This window comes from Meles meles, chromosome 1 (assembly GCF_922984935.1).
Source record: "Meles meles chromosome 1, mMelMel3.1 paternal haplotype, whole genome shotgun sequence".
In the NCBI taxonomy this organism is placed as follows: domain Eukaryota; kingdom Metazoa; phylum Chordata; class Mammalia; order Carnivora; family Mustelidae; genus Meles; species Meles meles.
In genome coordinates this window covers 15,491,656-15,497,655 of record NC_060066.1, presented here as the reverse complement: position 1 = coordinate 15,497,655, position 6,000 = coordinate 15,491,656, and positions in this window count along the sequence as shown.

Genomic DNA, 6,000 nt, shown 5'->3' with positions numbered 1-6,000 from the left:
TAAACGCGAGGTGGCAGGTGGTCGGCAAAAAGGACCAGTGGGGACTGTGGGGAACGAGATGGGGCATGCCTCACCCCCCAAGCTGGCATCATCCCTGCAGGGGCCTCTCATAAAACATGGCTGCCGATTGGATCTGGCCTGTGAGCTCCCGCCTTGTGACTCCTAACAGTAAACAAAAGAATCAGTGTTAGAGACAGGCGAGGCCTCAGATCGTTAGACGGGTGATTTTCAAACTTGTTTTCTCTAAGGCAGTGGAAAACTTTTCTCAAACAAGGTGTCACAGGAGAAGCATGATGTAGAACATCTGATAAAACCTGGACTGGGTTGCCTGGAATCCCACATTGGCTTCTGTTCTCTTCCTAAGGTGCCAACTGGAAGCTCTGGGGTTCCCAGGAACCCAGTTTGAAAACCACCAGTTTACCTCTTCATGCCCAAAAGAAGAAAAGTGAGGGCCAAAGAGGGGAAGGGACCTGCCCAAATTCATACTGAGAGTTAACGGCAGAGATGATTTTGAATGTCAAACAAGAGACTAGGCCAAGGTTGAGCATACGGAAGGAACATAGTAAATTTTTAAATTTTTATTTTTTTGCCGGGCTTTTGAGATCTTGTCTTTTCTTTTCTTTTTTTTTAGTAGGCTCCATGCCCAGCATGGAGTCCAATGTGGGGCTTGAGCTCATGACCCTGAGATCAAGACCTGAGCTGAGATCAAGAATCTGAAGCTTACCTGACTTAGCCACCCAGGAGACCACAGGACCTTGTCTTAGACACTAATATTGACTTCCTTAGATGTGTCCTGATTTTTTGTTGCTGTTCATTTGCTGGGTCAGAGAGCATCACACACCCTGTGAGTGGCCGTGGAGCCTCATGGGCCGTGAAACAGGGAGTCTCAGCTCCAAGGACTTCCCAGTATTTCAGAACCACTGAATGCTTAGCCCCTTCCTCATACTGCTGCCAGGCGCCTACCTGGGCATGAATGAAAACGAATTGAGCCTGAGCTCATGATGAGTCCAACCCTGTCCAGAAAAATCAATACAGGTTTCCCCATATTACGTAATAGGTGAGTTCCTGAAAACTTGGAGGAAATCAATTTTTTTCCCCAGTTCACCATGTACTGAGCATTGGGTGTCCCCTCAGCGTTGTGCTGAGGCCAGGCGTGTGCACACGTGTGTACACACGTGCACACATGCACAGTCGGAATTCTTTGCTCCAAGGTGTTTCCAAGCCACATAAAAAATATACCAAAGGAGCTTGCTAATGGCATCACGTGGTAAACCCTTCTTGTGAAATGGGAAGAATCGCTACCTAATGAACCTTTTGTTTACTTATTTGCAAATGTTTATATTTGTCAATTTGGATTTTCATAGTAGAAGCCTTTTTCAGTTCTGCCATAAGGCAAACCTGGAACGAATATTCATTGAACATTCATTGACTAAGGGAACAGAGTTTTAAAGTCAAGGAATACCCATACCTGACAATCACGTTTATGGATGGGTAGGCACCTCAAAAAGTACTTTTCACATATTGGTACCTATTTTTGTTTCCATAAGCACCTCATCAGGGAGCAAAAGCAGGCCTTTATTATGCCATTTCAAAGGTGAGATCACTGAGGCCCCATAATGAGCTTCCTCAAATCAGTATCTGAAAAACGTCTGATGGAAGGTCCGTCCAGACTTTGCCAGTGGAGAAAGTCCCAGCAATGAAATCAAGACAATTTTAGCTCTCTTGTCCACTTGGCTGACCTGATCTCAGCTCCATCAAGGGTACATGTCCATCCCCCGCAAAACTCAAGCCCTTTTTCTTTTCCCCAACTGCCACATCCTCTTGCTTCCAGGCTGGACACTCAACTCTGAAATCTGGGCCCTATCCCTCAGCCCCCGTCTCTGCTCAAATGCTTCTTCTCCCTCCCCACCTTCCCTGTGGTCCTGGGGGAAATCTGAGTGGGGTTTTGAATGATGAATAGGAGTTTATCAGAGTGGCAGGGGAAGCGGAGGGGGAGGGGCGATGGATTCCAGTGAGAGGAATCAGCCCAGGCAAAAGCGCAGAGATGTGAATTGGCCTGGCATGTTTATGACCCTGGCAGGGGCTGACAAGGGGAAGAACAGCGGTAAGGAGACACAAAGGTGTGGCTAGGAAGGGAAGTGGGGCCAGAAAAGAGGGCCTCCATTTCCACACATTTGGATTTTATCTGAGGGTCCCTGCAAAGTTTTAGGCCAGGGCCTGATATGATCAGATTCAAATTTTAGAAAAAGCACTCTGAGAGATGTGCAGGGAATGGATGAGATAAAGGGCACGTTTTGTTCTGTACACTGCTGTATCAGCACCTCTTAGGTGTGCTGGCAGCGTGGGTGCTCGCTCTTTGTTGAAGGGATGAATGAATTGACCCAGTAGGCAGCTTACTGCAGAACCCCGGGGGAGGTCCTGAACAAAGATCGTGAGTGTGGAGAGGAGGGGATGGACATGGGACAAGTACAGGGTTGGTCTCCATTGGGGTCTTATTGGGCAATGCAACAGGCTAAGAAGTTCCCTGGAAAAAATGAACAGTGGAGAATTAGTTACAAAAGTTTTGGAAGAACAGAACAACACAGCGTGTGTGTGTTTTGGCGGGGTTGGGGGGGGGCAACCCAGAGATTAGCAGCATCAGGAAGCTGCTGCCACCAGAGGGCCTGGAGGGACAAAAGAGGTGGCATTTGATCCCTGGAGCCAGAGTCCCTAGAGTAGAGCAGAACTCTACTGAAGAGGGAGGGAGGGCGCCAAGGATGGGTTCCTGAAGAAGCAAGAGTCAGAGAAGGAGACTAGCATGCGCGAGGCTTCTCAGGGAATGTTCTTGGCAGGGAAGGGACGGAACAGGATTGGGTAGAGGGAAAAGCTGGGCTGAGTGCAAGTCTCCAGGAGGGCCTCAGATGACCATCAAGCTGGGAGCCCCTTCAGAGCCCAACCAAGTTGGGGCAAGGAGGCTGGATGCTTTTACTGCAACCACTGGATATAGACCTCTGGGGAAGGGAGTGTGACCTTGGGCAAGGCAGCTCTTCTCAGTGAAGGCAATTTTCAAAAGGGGCTACCGAAACGTAATCCCAGCAACTGGAGAAATACGTCCAGAAGGGGGATCTGGCAGCACATGTCCGTAGCCCTACAGAGGGCTGCCTAGGTGGGGCAAGCGGGGGGCCAGTGCGCCAGGCAGAGAGAAAGGGAAGCAGTAGCAGCTGCCCACCGTCCCATCTCCCTCTAGGCCTTCTCACTGGGAAACCAGGCTGGAAGCTAGTGGGCAAGAAAGCATGGGAACCAGTTTGCCAGGGGCAGTGCCAGAGGGCTGTGCAGGGGAGGGCAGGGGGGATGGCTCAGAGAGATCTAGGATGGCCCCAGAGACTGGCTGGCGGTAATGGGAAGAGGGTAGACTCAAGGGGAAGTGAGTGCCCAGGAGGGTGGGTGGGGTGAGTGCCGGTGATGCTTTCTCCCAGAAGACAGAGAAGGAAGTGCACCCCTTGGAGGAAGGTGCTGCTGGCTCAGGTTGAGTTTGCCATCCAAGTGCAGATGCCCAGCTGGTAGGCCAGTGGCTCTTAAACGCTTGCACAGAAAAAACTGAAAGGAGGAAAACCTCAGGTAGGCTCTGTCCTGGCCACAGGACCAAGGGCAACCTCCTCAGCATGGTACTTGAGTCCTTCAGGATTTCTAAAGCTCCACCACCCTTGGATGCCTCTGAGCCAACCTTTCTTCCGCTGATCGCCCATCGCCGCCATTCATACCACGCCCCCTCCCCCAGCAAGGATCCCACAGTCCCACACATCCACCCAGGTCAAACACTGCCTTCTCGCTGGCACTCCTCCCTAGTGCTCTTCTCTCCCAAACACGCTGTAATCTCTCCCTTGGGTCCCCATGAGTGCTTAAGAGCCTGAAATCTCCACCACTCACTAGCTACTCCAATCCAGTAAGGAACTCAAATCTTTGAAGGCTTCTTCTATGAAATGGGGCACCCCCTCCCACCCCCCACAGGCCGGTTGTAAAACCAAAACGAGGTATTATGTGTAAAGTGCTAAGAACAGTGTCTGGTACATTACAGACCTCAATTAATGTGAGCAATTATTCTTTGCATTTCCAATGTCTAATCCCCAGTGTCTGGCCCTTAGTAGATGCTTAATTAGTGTTTGTTGAATGAATGGAGATTTAATATGTAAAAGAATTTATCCTTGGGGCTCCACCTCGTTTTAGAAAATTAAGCGTTGAGCAGGAGTGCAGAAGTCTCTCTGAAACAGTTATCTGTGTTGGGTGGTCCAGACACTCAGAAACTGACTTGGTTCTCTCAAGAAAGAAAAACGGCAGATTTTAAATTATTTTCTCGGTGCAGGGTCTGGCACACATTTCATGCTCACCCAAATCACGCTGCACGAATGTACGCACACAACCTGGCAGGGTTGTCCGGGTGTAGGCAGTATCACAGTTGGTGGCCACAATGACTTCTACTCCTCTACCCGCCCACCACGGAACCGAGGCTGGCACCAGGGCCCCAGACCCTGCTGCGCGTGCGGAGGCCGGGGAGGGGGCAGGAATCTGGCGGCAGCCACGTGGGCCCCTTCCGCCTGTTTCCCACATCCTTTGTTTCCCACCGGCCCCGGCTCAGGAAGCTCTTTCTGCGAGTCACCGCGAAGGGGCGGCCGGGGAGTCTGGAGAAGCTATTTCCGTGCAATCCGGGAGGGCGGCAGGCGCGGGAGGGGCGTGGAGGTGGAGGCAGCGCAGAAGGCCCAGTGTTTGCTTTTATTTCATCCAACAGAAGGTTCTATTTGTGGAAGCGAACAGACGCTGGGGATTAGAGCTGGGAGGGGGAAGGAAAAGGAAAAAAACAAAAAAAAAACAACAAAAAAACCACATCCACTACCACGCATAGGTCTTCCCCGGAACTACCGCGTGGGGGTGAATGACTGATTCTGGAATTCATCACCTTTCCTATCCTCCCTTCCTCCGGCGGCAGCCGGCCGGGCCTGGGCGGCGCCCACGGCTCCTCTCCGAGGCCTCCAGGCTGGCGGCGGTGGAGGGATCCCTGGGGCGAACGGCGTAACCGTCCCGCGGCAGCGAGCAGCTGGGGCCGAGAACCGTGATGCGCGCGCCCGCAGCCCATTGTGCTCGGTGTGAATGAGGAGCGCGCACCAATCAGCGGTCGCTTCGCACCCCGTGGCCCCGCCCCTACCGCCCACTTCCCCGGGATCCTGACGTCACGGGAACTTTTCCTCCGCCCCCTCCCCGGCAGCTAGCGCAGAGCCCGGGGCCTGCGGGAGGGGGCGCGCCGCCTCCTGCCCATCCCAGCCCGGGGGGCGTGTGCTCGCGTCCCAGCCGGTTCGGGACTCACCACCTGCCCCAGAGCGTGCGCAGCCCGGAGCATCCCCAGCCTTCGGGCCACCCCCGTTGCCCCCCGCGACCCAGCTCCACCTCCTCTCCCCCCACGCCCCCGCCCTTGCCCCGGTCTCCTCCCTCCGCTTCGGTGACTGCTTGCCGGGCGGCAGGGCCAGAGTCGTCGCAGCCACCTCATTGCTCAACCCGGCTTCCCAACTGTTTACACAGCCCGGCCTGTGAGTGTGTGTGTGTATACAGCGTGAGTCACCGAGAGGCGGAGGAGGTGGAGGAAAAGGAGAAGGAGGAGTGCACTGGCCGGGATCGGTGCGGCGCACACACTCACTCACACTCAGTCACTCTCTCCGAGCGCGTCTCGCTCGCTCACACACACGCCGGGAGCCCAGGAGCGCGCAGGATCCCGAGCGCCGCGGAAAAGTTGTTCCGGCTTTCTCTCCGGGACTTCGGGCTTTGGGAAGTGCATTCGCTCCTCGGCTCTGGCGAGCCTGCGGAATTCTGCGCTCGCGGCTCGGGACGTCGGGAACACCAGCCGCCGCCGCCTCTGCCTCCGGGACTGTCGGCAGCCTCGACAACAATAGCGGCGGCCCTCTGCGGCCAAGCGCCCCGAGCCGGTGCCCGCGGAGATCCCGGGACCCCAGCCGGCCTCTGCTCCCTCCGGACGCG